Source organism: Podarcis liolepis (assembly GCF_965112155.1).
Source record: "Podarcis liolepis genome assembly, chromosome: 17".
Classification (NCBI taxonomy): Eukaryota; Metazoa; Chordata; class Lepidosauria; order Squamata; family Lacertidae; genus Podarcis; species Podarcis liolepis.
The window spans coordinates 37,526,229-37,541,496 of NC_139571.1; the positions used below are offsets into that span (position 1 = coordinate 37,526,229).

General features: G+C 46.2%; 1 long non-coding RNA gene across 1 annotated transcript in view; it reads left to right on the plus strand.

Moving 5' to 3' along the window:
* Nucleotides 1-2,091: 2,091 nt before the first annotated feature.
* Nucleotides 2,092-15,268, plus strand: part of LOC310696535 — a 285,064-nt gene continuing 271,887 nt past the window's right edge. Inside the window, exon 1 of the long non-coding RNA XR_014520621.1 lies at nt 2,092-2,252. This is a non-coding gene — a long non-coding RNA (uncharacterized lncRNA). The remainder of the gene's footprint in view (nt 2,253-15,268) is intronic.

A 15,268-nucleotide genomic window follows, 5' to 3' on the forward strand; every position in this document is an offset into this window, starting at 1 on the left:
TGTATTGTTTGGCCTGCTAACACACGGGCTGATTGGTAATCACAGATCTGATTACTACTGTAATTCACCCTCTTATATGTTATGTAAACTGCTTAGAAGTTATGGATGATCAAGCCATATGTAAATTCTTACAAACACACACACAGACACACTTAATTATCTCAGTAGGTGAGGTAAAACTGTCAGTGCATGCACACGAGAAGGTTGCTTATCATGCCAACATTTCTGAATTCGCTAATTCGCCAACCCTTCTTGGATCAACCATCAGATAAACAAGTCCTGTGACGGGGAACTCAGTTCCTAGGGTAAAGGCCTTTCCCTATGCATGTGACTTCTCAGTCTCCCTTTGCTCTCATTCCTCCTGTGAAGGACATGATTATTTCAGTCTGCTGTCTTCCTACCCCAGCCATAAATGTACTCAGTCCTGTGGTCAAGGCAGCTAAAATAACCTTTCATTGTTAACCATTGCAGCTGGGAAAGTTCAGCTTAAGGCCACAATGAAGACACTCTCTGCTTCTGCAGAATGAATCGGCATCGGGCATCCTGGTACTGTTGGCAGGGCAAGATTGTGGTGCTCAAAGGCCAAGAGCTCACAGCATCCTGGAGATTAGAGGACTCTCCAGCTGTTCCGGTGCTTCCATTATGCTTTGATAGCCCATCAGAATCCATTCTGAAAATGGCCATTGTCAGGAGCAGATTGAGATCCATTAGCAGAATAATCATAGGAAAACAGAGTTGCCACAGCAGGACGACCTTTTTCAGTGAGTGCTAGTATTTATTTGGTTTTTTTACTCTGTTCTATTCACCAAATCTTGATTGCTTGGAAGAAACCAGGGAGAATTCTCTGAGATTAATTCCATTAGCAATGACAAAAGAGAGAGAGAAATTAAAAACGAAACCAGACATATAAAAGCATTTATGCACCTGTAGCACAATGACATTTGTCTTAATGAACCCCACTCATCACGCCAATATTAATAATTTGAAAAGTGGCAGCTCCTTTTTATTATCCGGGTGACATGATTGAAAAGCAGATAGTTATCGTTTGAAAGAGGGAGCATTTAACACATATTTTTCTCCTGCACCCCCTGTCAGTGGGCAATCAAATAAGTAATGAGGGGGATCCTCCACTCCACTAGTCCCACAATAGCAAGAGAGATGAGTTAAATGGAGTCGAGGGCTAAAACTGCAGATGGCATCGATTGAAATCTAGCAAGAGTGAATTCCCTCCTCAAATTATGCTTATCGATTTTGCATAAATAGTCTTTCCAAACCTAGCTTGCCCTTAAGTAGGTTATGTCAGGGAGTGAGTTTTACAGCCCTAAGAGAAAAAGAAATCTATGGGCAGGGATATATCATAGGCTCTAAGTTTAAACTGTTTGCTTGTTCCTATGGGGAAGGGCCATAGCTGAGTGGTTGAGGCTCTGCTTTTTGTACAGAAGGTCCCTGGTTAATTTCCCAGCCTTTCAAGGTAGGACTAGGAAAGACTTCCTGAAACCCTGGAGAGCTGCTAAAATCATTTAGAAGGTTGCCAGCACATTTTGTTTTATAACTTTTCATCTAGTAGGGCTAAAGACTTACTTTCCTTTTTAATGAGTCTGGGTCCCCTTCCAGTTACAGGCCTTGATGTAAGTGCACCATTTGTACTATTATAAATCCAACCACTGCTGATAATATGATAGGACCTTGCACAAAGGGATGACTACTTTCATAACCAGGTGCAGCCTACGAATTGTTCATACCCCAGGAATCCTAAGTATCCATTCCTGTTCCTTCCCAAGTGAGAAATCACCATACCTTGTTTGAAGTATGTTTCTTGGGCATAAATCCTACACAGATTTCGGCCGATATTGATGCCGAAATCCAACATCGCCTGAGCTCTGCAAGTGCAGCTTTCTCCTGATTGAAGTGTAGAGTGTATGAGGATGCTTGCAGGGAAACAAAAATGCTTGTTTACAAAGCTGTTGTACTGCCAACCTTACTGTTTGCTTGTGAAACATGGACCACTTATAAATGCCATCTCCAACTCCTCGAAAGATTCCATCAATGGTGTCTCTGAAAAATTTTACGCATCATTTGGGAAGACAGGTGAACTAATGCCAGTGTACTGGAAGAAGCAAAGATCACCAGTGTCAAAGCCATGATTCTTCAACATCAACTTTGTTGGACTGGTCATGTTGTACAGATGCCTGATGATCGTCTTCCAAAGCAACTACTCTATTCTGAACTTAAAAATGGAAAGTGTAATGCTAGTGGTCAACAAAAGAGGTTTAAAGACTCCCCCCCCCCAAAAAAAATGTATTGTAAACACCAACAATTGGGAAACCCTGGCCTGTGAGCGTTCTAATTAGAGAACAGCCTTTACCAAAGGTGCAATGGATTTTGAAGATGCTTAAACTCAGGACAAACGGGAGAAATGTGCTAAGAAGAAGGCATGTTTGGCAAACCCTCACCATGATCAACTCCCACCCAGAAACTATGATGTCCCCACTGTGGAAGGATGTGTGGATCCAGAATTGTCCTCCACAGTCACTTATGGACTGGACTCACTGTTAAGACCATGTTCATGGAAGACAATCTTACTCGGCTACAAGTGATCGCCAAAGAAGAAGACGACATGGGGCTAAGTTCCATGCAACTTTCTCCCATAAGTTAGTGATTATTATTATTATTGTGCCACACTTCATATGTTGGCTGCTATTCTGAGCACGGTGCCAATATGAGTGTGGCAGCTGGTTCCCCATATCCCTTTCCAGTGCTGAGTCTGCTGTGAAAAACAGCTTGGCTCAACTCGATCGATTCTTTGGATCCAGAACAACCTTCCAGGCATGTTAACCGATGTTTATTCAGAGAATACCCGGCAAGGGTCAGTCTAGGGTAAGTGCTGCCCAGCACAGAAACAGAAACAGCTCTTTAAGTAAACCCCACTGATTCACCACAGCCTCTTTCTGTGCAGCCCAAGGCCATCATTAGGTTTCCGTTGAAATGCCAACTTGGCTTGTGATTATCCTGTTTGTTTGTTTTGCAGTCCAACATACGAAGCCAGCAAGCCCAGCCATACTGTGAGGCACTTAAAACCTTCCCTTCGTTTGGCAGATTGAAAGAGACGGCTTTTTGAGGTGAACTAGCTGCACTCTTCATAGCACCTGCTGACCAGGAAAGAAAGAAATTGGGTAAGTGGCTTCTACATCCCTTGTGAGAACACTGTTTCTGCTCTCCCCAATTGAGTGTAATTCTCTTGAGTGGCATAGTGTATGTAGCTCTGATCTTCTCTCGGAAATCTAATAATAATAATAATAATAATTTTATTATTTCTACCCTGCCCATTTGGCTGGGTTTCCCCAACCACTCTGGGCGGCTCCCAACAAAATATTAAAAACATGATGTAACATCAAACATTAAAACTTCCCTAAACAGGACTGCCTTCAGATGTCTTCTAAAAGTCAGATACAGTAGTACCTTGGTTGTTGAACTTTACCTGTTCTGGAAGACTGTTCAACTTCCGAAACATTTGACAACCAAGGCACAATGGGTGGTTGGAAATTCCATTGATGAAATGGAGAAACACGCCTCAGAAGCCGTTAGACTTCCGAGGCGCGTTTGAAAATGGAAGCATTCACTTCCGGGTTTTCGGCATTCGGGTTCTGAATCGTTCACATTCCGAGATGCTCGAAAACGGAGGTTCCACTGTAGTTGTTTATTTCTTTGACATCTGATGGGAGGGCGTTCCATGGGGGGGGTGACACTACCAAGAAGACCCTCTGCCTGGTTCCCTCTAACTTCACTTATTGCAAAAATAAAAAAAATGTCCAGTAGCACCTTACAGACCAACTAAATTTGTTCTTGGTAGAGTGGTACTGTCAGGGAACTGACATCAGAGCTAGAGGCGGAGGGAAGGCTCTCAAATGATGCTGGAGAAGGGCCCAGCAGGGAGAGAGGCAGCTCCGCAGATGGGGAAGCAAATCAGCGCAGAAGACTTCCACGCAGAGAGAGTAGGAGGAGACTGGGTGTCAAACAACTTTTATGTTGGAAAAGATTTAAGAAACGCCCACTGACGGATTCTGCTAGCAACTGAGGCAGCCACAAATTGAAGGGCTGTCCAGACAGAAAGGTTTAACAAGGCAACATAACCATGAGAGGCGGCAAATTACGCACGAGCAACCCCATACCCATTACAGCTACCTTGGGTTACAGATGCTTCAGGTTACAGATGCTTCAGGTTACGGACTCCGCTAACCCAGAAATAGTACCTTGGGTTAAGAACTTTGCTTCAGGATGAGAACAGAAATCGTGTGGCGGCGGCACAGCAGCAGTGGGAGGCCCCATTAGCTAAAGTGGTAACTCAGGTTAAGAAAAGTTTCAGGTTAAGAACAGACCTCCAGAACGAATTAACTTCTTAACCCGAAACGTAAGCTTATACCAAGAACAAACTTAGTTGGTCTCTAAGGTGCTACTGGACATTTTATATATATTTTTATATATTTTGACTGCATCAGACCAACACGGCTACCTACCTGAATCTAGTCTCATTTATTGCAGTGAGGGAACCACCAGAAGACCCTCGGAGCTGGTCCTCAGTGTCCGAGCTGAACGATGGGGGTGGAGATGCTCCTTCAGGTATACTACAAGTTGCACAAGCCACTTCCATCCTAATTTATAGGATGGTGAGGCCCCCTAGATTTAGAGGCCCAAGTTGTCCTGCCCTCACATGAAGTATTGGGTTTGCAATTTTGGGGAGCGGGGAGACTGCGGCACTGGGGAGCGGGCAGGCTGGCGAGGCCCCCTAGATTTAGAAGCCCTAGGCTTCGGCCTACTTAGACTATACTTAAATCCAGCACTGCATAACGGAAACCAGAGCACATGGAAACACCATTGACCTTTCCGCCGCAGCGGTACCTGTTTATGTACTTGCACTGGTGTGCCTTTGAACTGCTAGGTTGGCAGCAGCTGGGACAGAGCAACGGGCACTCACCCCGTCACAGGGATTCAAACCACCAACCTTCTGATTGGCAAGCCCACCAGGCTCAGTCCTTTAGACCACAGCGCCACATCTTCTCCCCAGGAGGGGTGTGGCACTTGTTGGGACAGCTTCATCACTTCAGTTCTGCATCTCTTACCTTGACCCTGTGTTTGCTGCTATACCGTTATTAGCATGGCTTTTTTCAGCTGGAATGCACCAGAACTCAGTTCTGGCACATCTCAGCAGAGTGTCTGTGATGGCCTGGGATTCAGACTCGGAGGCTGAACCCGAGGAATCCCAGCCTGCACAGGAGTCCCCGCCTCCAGAACCAGCTGAGCCGGGGCTGGGGCCTGAGCCTGAGCCTGAAGGGTCCTCATCTGTTCTGGATCCTTGGGTGCAGACACCAGCTGAGTCTGCTCTGACGCCTGAAGTGATGGAGGACCCATTGCCTGCAGGTGCTCCACTCTCAGCCCTGTCAGGGGAAGGTGAGGTTGCCTCTGGGTCTGGTAACCCTCCAGCCTCTCCTGAGCTGCAGAGGCTCAAGGCAGAGAGGCGGAGGGAACTAAGTTCCTGCAGGAGGAGTGCTTGCCTCCAGGCCAGGAGAGGCGAGTCACCTGTGGACTGGGGCCGCCCTATGCCTTGGGGCAGATAAAAGCCAGTCAGCCCCCATCCCAGGTTGCGGGAGGAACATTGCTGCTAGCCTGTTCCTGCCTGCACCCTGTCCTGCTCTTCTGCCAGAGTTCCTGACCTCACCCAACTCCCTGCCTTGGACCCAGCTACAGCTTTGACGGACAGCCTCCATACTGCACAATTGACCTCAGACTAGAAAAATAGCACTGGTTATCAGTCTGAATTAGGATATCTTCCTTACTTTCAACTATTTTCATGCTGTGGGACAGATGTGGGACACTAACCTCCATAGTAGGAAACAGTGTACCTCAGAATACCAGATTTTGGAGACAAACAGCAGGCGACGGCTGTTGTCTCCTTGCCCCTGCTTGTTTAGCTTTCTAGGAACCTCTGGACCCCCAGCTCTCCTTATAGCTCCTGTTCTGCCCCCACCTCTTGAAGCACCATGTGTGCTGAAAGGGGAGAATCAGACCCTCAGGCCTAATGAAACCAGTAGAGGGTTTAAAAGTGGGCAATGGACTGAACGCAAAAGAGTGAGCCATAAAAATTAAATCCTCTCCTTCCCCCCATTCACGGCGAGCGCTTCAAAGAAGGCAATCAGCTGCGGCTGATCTCACCAGGAAATCCTTTTTTTGCTTTAGGAAACACAGCATTCTGGGCCCCTCCAGGATACGGCTGCTGTCAGATGGCGACGGGGAACCTTGTGTGGTCAGGAACGACAGGGTTGTGCTAACTCTTCAGCAAGGCTGCAACAGCGAGGAATAACTAGGAAGCATTTCCCAGCGAAACTGAAGCAGCAAAAGGTCAAATTTTGCCTGTAGGAGGGACAGGGATGGCAGCCGTCGCGGCCGGCTTTCTCATCCAGCACTAACAAATGGTACATTGTGCAGCAGGTTTCCCTTTCGCTGAGACAACCCGCCTTTGCCCTGACCATGGGAGTCCAGTTGCACACAAGCTGGCTAGCTTAGCGCGCTGCAGAGAAGCCTCCTACAATTAGGGTTGAGGGGCCCTGCTAAGCCCATTCTTCCTGAAGTGTCACAAGAGGCAAAGGGATTGTCTGGGATTGTGAAGGGCCATGGCTGGAACAAAAACTAGGTCCGCTTTTCCACCTGGGAGTAAGCCCCATTGAATAGGATTGAATGGATGTGGCTTTAGCAGGATTGCAATAACACTTGTAATGTGGCAAGTACTATGGAGATAATGGAGTGATATTAAAATGGACTATTGAAGAATATGCAGTTGAAAAGGTTAACAATAGGTCCCATGAAGGGGAAGGTGGGAAATCCAGAGATTCGAAGGAATCTACAAAAGTGGATATGTATGGTTGTAGTGTTATAATTTCAGACTTGCAAAATCAAATAAAAATTACAGTGGTACCACAGGTTACATATGCTTCAGGTTACATACAGACTCTGCTAACCCAGAAATAGTGCTTCAGGTTAAGAACTTTACCTCAGGATGAGAACAGAAATCATGCAGCGGCAGTGAGAGGCCCCATTAGCTAAAGTGGTGCTTCAGGTTAAGAACAGTTTCAGGTTAAGAACAGACCTCCAGAACAAATTAAGTTCTTAACCCGAGGTACCACTGTACAGTAGCTTTATCTGCCACTGCACCTCCATGCCAAGAAAAAGTCCAGCTTTGTATCTGCACCAACGCCCCCTTGCTGCATTGCTTATCACATGCATTGCACATAGAATCACAGAACTGTTGAGTTTGAAGGGATCGTGAGGGCCATCTAGTCCAACGCCCTGCAATGCAGGAATCTTTTGCCCAATGTGGGACTCGAATCCATGAACCTGAGACTAAGAGTTTCATGCTCTACATGCACCCATAGATATTTAACTCATCTTATCAAAAAGACGGGGAGAAGGTGCAATAGAAAAAGACCGAGGATAGTGAACGACAAGTTACATCTGTCAAAATCTCCTCTTCTGTGCATTTCCGCTTAAACAGTAATGCCCCCTTCTCCCACCAGTGTGTATAGTGTTATTACACAACAACAACAACACAGTACATATCAAGAGTGCAGGTCACAGGTCCCCACCACAAGGAGTTTACAGTCTAAAATTTGACTTGGGAGACAACACAGGAAAGGAAGGGAAGGGGAAGCACAGCTTACTGGGAAAAGATTACGGCATTACTTCAGTTAGTCTTATTTATTTTTGGTTACAGGGTAAACTGTTGTAACGGCTGGAAATAGCAAAAAATGTGGGGTTTCAGGAAAGATTGGAGGAAAATGAGAGAGGAGGCGTCACACCATCACAGGGATGGGAAAATCTCCTTATCTCAGTTGTCTCCATTCCTAACTTTCCCCAACTTAAGTTCAGTTTGTGACATTTCCACATTGGTTTGTGCCATGTATACATATATATTTAAAGTCCTTATTTACCCGCATTTTACTGTGCCCTTCCAACATACACATTTTGTAAAGCATTTTCCCCATTGCACACCTTTTTGCCAGCTGTTTCCCCAAATATAGTGCGCTTTTTAATGTTAGATAGATAGGTCTATGGGTGGTCTATGGGTGAGAGGCACATCTCAAAGGCAAATGACCCTTTGCTTAAGTGTGTGTGTATGAGAGAGAGAGAGAGAGAGAGAGAGAGAGAGAGAGAGAGAGAGAGAGACATAGCTGTCAACTTACAGATTTGAAAATAAGGGACCAGCAACCAAAATAAGGGATTTTAGTCAACCAGCTGAAATACGAAGTTAAAAGGGACCAGATAATTTTGGAGAGCAGCGCTGGTTTTTAGCCCTTCGTTTCCAGAGGTTGCTTCTCAAGACACCAGCTGATGAAACACTGCAATGAAATAACTACAAGCAGCAACCACTTTTCGCACAAAACGAAGTCCAAGCTGCGAAGATGCTGCTGCAGTTCTGTAGCTTTTCTCTCGTGCTCCATCTGCAGCTTTCAGTTCCATCAGGTGGGGTGGGAGGAGGAGGGGAAATAGCACCCGAAGTAAACCCGCAGATCAGACCATCTATTCTAGTCTACCACTACAAATCTATGGGAGAAGCGCTTGTGGTCCTTCCCTTGTAGCCCTTGGAACACCTGCCCACGCCTCCGCCTCCTCCTCTTCCTCCTCTCTCTGAACTGCTTTCTCTATGGTTGCCCTCACTCTCCTCTCAAGGCTCCTCAGCAATTCATAGGCCATGGCAGGCTGCCCATCTCATCCGGGTCCTTCAGCGGCACAGCCGCAGTACGGCCTAGCGGGAGCAGGGGCAGTGACGACAGGCAGAGGGGAGGCCCCAGGCAGAGACGCTCAGTTCGGCAGCCATGAGGAGGATGGCGGCCGAAGGGCCTGAGGCTCCCGCCAGTCCTGGTGGGGAGGGGCTCCCAGGGGCTGAGGGTGGTGAGAGGAGGCCGGAGGGGGGTGGGCCGGGCAGCCAAGAAACACAGTTGGATCCTCCCTCCTCCCTGGCCCGCAGGGAGGGAGAGAGAAGAGCTGCTTCCTTTGAAACCCGGGAAATTTAAGGGACATCCATCAATAAGGGACAGCAGTGGGACATGGCGCTGGGATAAGGGACTGTCCCTCCAAATAAGGGACGCTTGACAGCTATGGTGTGTGTGTGTGTGTGTGTGAGAGAGAGAGAGAGAGAGAGAGAGAGAGAGAGAGAGAGAGAGGTGGGAATATGTGTATAAGGTTGCTATAGTTATGCAAGGTATAAATGTGTAGGAATCTTTTGTATATGGTCCCCGCAATCAGCAGTCACAACAAACGCCCAAGCCAGATTTGGCTGCCTCTGACGCAAAGCACCCACAGCTGGCAATGCCTGCGACGTCTTGCATGTTGTACAGGCACTTTTGCGCAGTGCCAATATTTGCCCACTTGAGCGTTAACAGCCTGAACAGTAGCAGCCCTGTCTAAATGGGGCTCCCGTCTCCAGGTGCAAAGGCAAGGCACAGCGAGGCTTGGGACTTTCCCAGCCTCTTTGGCAACCGGTCGCTGACACAAGTTGCTCTTTGTGCCTTTTGTGTGCCAGGTTGAAAAGCTCCCACGTATTCCCAAGCACAAAGAAGAGAGGCAGCGTGGCTGAATGGCTGCTGCTCTGGGATGCCCGCCAAGTGCGCTTTTTAATGCGAGAGTACAGGGCTGGCAGTTTTATTTCTGCTGAGATCACCCCTTCCACACTCGGGACACTTACCTGCACAATGTGAAAATGGTTGGTTCTGCCGCATGCCTCAATGGCTTGCAATACCGTTATAGGTTATGAGGGGATCCCCCCCAAACCAGACATAGGCAAAAATTATGGAAAGAAGGTTTAAAATGTACTGCATGCAATGCCTTAAAAGAAAATGTGATGAAAATGTTTTATAGGTGGTATATTACACCCGTTAAATTGGCTAAAATGTATAAGGTAAGCAATAAATGTTGGAAATGTAAAGAAAAAGAAGGAACATTTTACCGTATGTGGTGGGAATGCAAAAAGGTGAAAAATTTCTGGGAAATAATGTATAATGAGATGAAAAAAATGTTGAAATATACATTTATTTAAAAACCAGAAGCATTTTTACTAGGCATTGTAGGGGATGATATAAACAGAAATGATTGTAAGTTGTTTTTGTATGCAATGACGGCAGCAAGAATATTATTGGCACAAAAATGGAAGCAAGAAGAATTACCGACGAAAGAAGATTGGAGGATGAAATTGATGGACTATGCAGAACTAGATAAACTAACGGGAAGAATTTGAAACTCGCGGGACCAGAGATTTACAGAAGATTGGCATAAATTTACGGACTATTTGAAAAGTAACTGTGATGATCCGATTACATTTGTAGGTTTGCAGGAAGTTTTGTAAGGGGAATAATTTGAATTATTGCATTATTGAACGAAAAGGATGATGCTGGTTACAATAATTAAAGGCAATATGAATTTAAGAAATGCAGGAGAAATTATAAAAATGGGAGATCATCAGAGGTGCTGATGGAAGTCCAAAAGATTGTATAAGAGGTGAAATTTTGTGGAATGTATGACAATTTATATGTTTTAAAATGAATAAAAATTATTAAAAAAAAACCCAGGCATAGGCAAACTTGGCCCTCCAGATGTCTTGAGACTACAGTTCCCATCATCCCTGACCACTGGTCCTGTTAGCTAGGGATGATGGGAGTTGTAGTCCCAAAACATCTGGAGGGCCGAGTTTGCCTATGCCTGCCGTAAACCACACCCCTCCAACTTTCCTCAGATGAAAATAGGGACATTTCTCACTCCCCCTTCTCAAATGACCCTCCGCGACCCCCCATTTTTGGTCATCCTCCCCTCACACAGAGCATTTCCTATCAGAAAAGGGGTGAGTGCCACTAAAGGTAAAAGGTAAGGACCCCTGGACAGTTAACTCCAGTCAAAGGTGACTATGGGGTTGCGGCGCTCATCTTGCTTTCAGGCCAAGGGAGCCCGCGTTTGTCCACAGGCAGCTTTCTGGGTCATGTGGCCAGCAGGACTAAATTGCTTCTGTTGCAGCGGAACACCGTAATGGAAGTCAGAGTGCACGGAAAAGCTATTTACCTTCCTGCCACAGTGGTACCTATTTATCTACTTGCGCTGGTGTGCTTTCAAACTGCTAGGTTGGCAGGAGCTGGGACAGAGAAACGGGAGCTCACCCCGCCATGGGGATTCGAACCACTGACCTTCCAATCGACAAGCCCAAGAGGCTCGGTGGTTTAGACACAGCGCCACCCACGTCCTGGTTTGAGTGCCACTACACCAATGGGACTCAGCACATATGCCCTCCCCTGTCCTGAGAAAAACCCCTAATCCCAATTTTTTTTAATATTATGGTAGATTTGCAAAAAGAAAAGCACATAACAATAAGGAAGTTTCTGAAAGGGGCAAGATTAGACTTGAAACATAGAACTGCAGAGTTGGAAATAACATTTGTGGAAAAACCAGAGGCTTTTTTGTTAGGCATTATAGGTACAGAGATTCTGAGAGAGCAGAAAAGATTATTCTTGTATGCAACGACACCAGCAAGAATATTACTGGCTCAGAGATGGAAAGAAGACAAAGTTCCAGCCAGAGAGGAATGGCTGGTGAAGATGATGGACTATGCTGAAATGGCGAAACTGGCTGGGGAAATCAGAAACCAGGAAGAGGAAATTTTTAAGAAGGAATGGGAAAAATTTATAATGTACTTAAGAGAACACTGCAAACAACTAAAAACTTTGGCAGGATTCATGTAATGCTTGTAATGTACAAAAAACAATGGACAAAATGGAAAAATGGACAATATACTTTTAATAACTTAGAGAAAATAAGATATGCATGGAATGGTATGGAATGGGCTGGGTGTTCATCAGTATGTGGATGATACCCAGCTCTCCCTCTCTTTCAAATTGGAACCAGTGAAGGTCCTGTGTGAGTGTCTGGAGGCGGTTGGAGGATGGATGGTTGCTTACAGATTGAGGTTGAATCCTGACAAGACAGATGTACTGTTTTGGGGGGACAGGAGGCGGGCGGGTATGGAGGACTCCCTGGTCCTGAATGGGGTAACTGTGCCGATGAAGGACCAGGTGTGCAGCCTGGGAGTCATTCTGGACTCACAGCTGTCCATGGAGGCACAGGTTAATTCTCTGTCCAGGGCAGCTGTTTATCAGCTCCATCTGGTACGCAGGCTGAGACCCTATCTGCCCGCGGACTGTCTCGCCAGAGTGGTGCATGCTCTGGTTATCTCTTGCTTGGACTACTGCAATGCGCTCTACGTGGGGCTACCTTTGAAGGTGACCCGGAAACTACAACTAATCCAGAATGCGGCAGCTAGACTCGTCACTGGGAGCAGCCGCCAAGACCATATAACACCAGTCTTTCCGAGCACAATTCAAAGTGTTGGTGCTGACCTTTAAAGCCCTAAACGGCCTTGGTCCAGTAGACCTGAAGGAGCGTCTCCACCTCCATCATTCTGCCCGGACACTGAGGTCCAGTGCCGAGGGCCTTCTGGTGGTTCCCTCGCTGCGAGAAGCCAAGTTACAGGGAACCAGGCAGAGGGCCTTTTCGGTAGTGGCGCCTGCCCTGTGGAACGCCCTCCCACCAGATGTCAAAGAGAAAAATAAATACCAAACTTTTAGAAGACATCTAAAGGCAGCCCTGTTTAGGGAAGCTTTTAATGTTTAATAGGTTATTGTATTTTAGTGTTTTGTTGGAAGCTGCGGGGATGGGCAGGGTATAAATAAATTATTATTATTATTATTATTATTATTATTATTATTATTATTATTATTATTATTATTGGGTTGCCATATTTCCTCTTTTTCTAGGACATGTCCTCTTTTCCATGAGAGTTGTCATAAAAATCCATAGTTACCAAAACTTTAACAAGCAATGAAGAAAAATTATAATTTATCTTGGAGACCACTGTAAGCAGATGAACACATTAGCAGGATTGCAATAACACTTGTCATGTAGCAAGCACTATGGAGATAATGAGATAATGGAGTCATATAAAACATAGATTATTGGGAAAGATGCAGTAGAAAAGGTTTAATAATAGGACCCACGGAGGGGAGGGGAGAAGTCCAGAGATTTGGAGGAATCTGTCAATATGGATGTGTATGGTTCTTTTGTTATAATTTGATACTTGTGAAATCAAATAAACATTATTTCATTAAAAAGAAAAGAACAGAAATCCATAGTTAAAAGTAGACGTTGGCAAATGTGTCTTCTTTTTTTTGCTCTTCAAAATATGGCAGCCCTACCATTGACCATGCTATCCTTGTGGACTGCCTTGCTGGGTTGGGTCTGGAGTTAGCATGGGATAGAAATTCATTTCGGTCGCCTTCATTGCTCTCCTGTCTTCCCAATGCCAGGCATTACTACTGCTTACTGAGAATGGGAGGGGCAAGGCATTCTGACACACCCACTGACGTGCCCATACTGAGGTCCTACTGCATTTTCCCTCCCTCTCTCAGTGACTGGCAGTGACAGAGCCAGTGTGGTGTAGTGGTTAAGAGCAGTAGACGCATAATCTGGTGAACAGGGTTCGCTTCCCCGCTCCTCCACCTGCAGCTGCTGGGTGACCTTGGGCTAGTCACACTTTTCTGAAGTCTCTCGGCATCACTCACCTCACAGAGTGTTTGTTGTGGGGGAGGAAGAGAACAAGGAGAATGTTAGCCGCTTTGAGACTCCTTAAAGGTAAAGGGATCCCTGACCATTAGGTCCAGTTGTGACCGATTCTGGCGTTGCAGCGCTCATCTCGCTATATTGGCTGAGGGAGCCAGCGTACAGCTTCCGGGTCATGTGGCCAGCATGACTAAGCCGCTTCTGGCGAACCAGAGCAGTGCACAGAAATGCCGTTTACCTTCCCGCTGGAGTGGTACCTATTTATCTACTTGCACTTTGACGTGCTTTCGAACTGCCAGTTTGGCAGGAGCAGGGACTGAGCAACGGGAGCTCACCCCGTAGCGGGGATTTGAACCGCCGACCTTCTGATCAGCAAGTCCTAGGCTCTGTGGTTTAACCCACAGCGCCACCCGTGTCCCTTGAGACTCCTTAGGGTAGTGATAAAGCTGGGTATCAAATCCAAACTCTTCTTCATTGGGAAGATGGGAAAGCAACATAGCCCCACCAGGGCAACCCCATTGGCCCTACTGCTCATGCCCCAAAGAGCTTCTGATCTGAATTTTGCTGCTATGGGAAGACACTGGAGAGGATATTGGATGCAAGTAACAAAAACTGAGAGAGGTGAATGAACAGGAGAGGCAAGAAAGGACCATTGTAAGATAGTTCAGTTTCTTGCATTCAAGGAAGGATGTGTGGATATTATCCATGCAAAACACTGCACAGAGACCCAGAGGCAAGGCAGTGCCATCCTTTGGGGTGGGTTGCGGGCAACTGGTGCAAAGGAACCCAAAGTGATTCAGGAAATTAGAAAGGATGGGGAGACAGATGGGCAGATAAGGGATGCAGCTTTGCTAATAATAAGGACCATTTCCCAACTCATCGCTAAAAGTCATAAAGTCTGTTAAAAATGGAGCCTTGGTGCCAGTCAAAAAACACACACACAAAACAAAACACCAAATTGCTATTCATGGCTTGGAAAGACAAGATTCTCCCATCTGTTAGCCAAAGCAGCCTTAATTAATGCATTTGTACAGAATGTACTCTGCCTGCTCCGCGCAGACAAAGGAAGGCGTGCTAGCCACACAAATCAACCTGTGAATGGGCCGCAGAGAGGGACATGGATTTTATTGTGTCTCGCTAATGAATTTAGATTGCATCTGGTAGCACCAAGTAATAGGTACAAGGCAGCATGGCCAAAGGACTTTTTTGTGTGCTCAGAAGTGGTTAGCAAACACATGTTCCGAGGCTGGGGTAGAGTAGGGAGGGGAGGGGAGGTAAAATGGGTCGCAGGAAAAGCAGCAGCGACAACAAGCAGTTGAGAAAGGCTTGATGCAACTGCAAAGGTTGTTTGGCACTTCAATAAGAGTGGCTGGGAATACTCTGCCTAGGACATGGGTAGGCAAACTAAGGCACGGGGGCCGGATCCGGCCCAATCACCTTCTCAATCCGGCCCGCAGATGGTCCAGGAATCAGCATGTTTTTACATAAGTAGAATGTCCTTTTATTTCAAATGCATCTCTGGGTTATTTGTGGGACCTGCCTGGTGTTTTTACATGAGCAGAATGTGTGCTTTTATTTAAAACACATCTCTGGGTTATTTGTGGGGCTTGGGAATTCGATCATT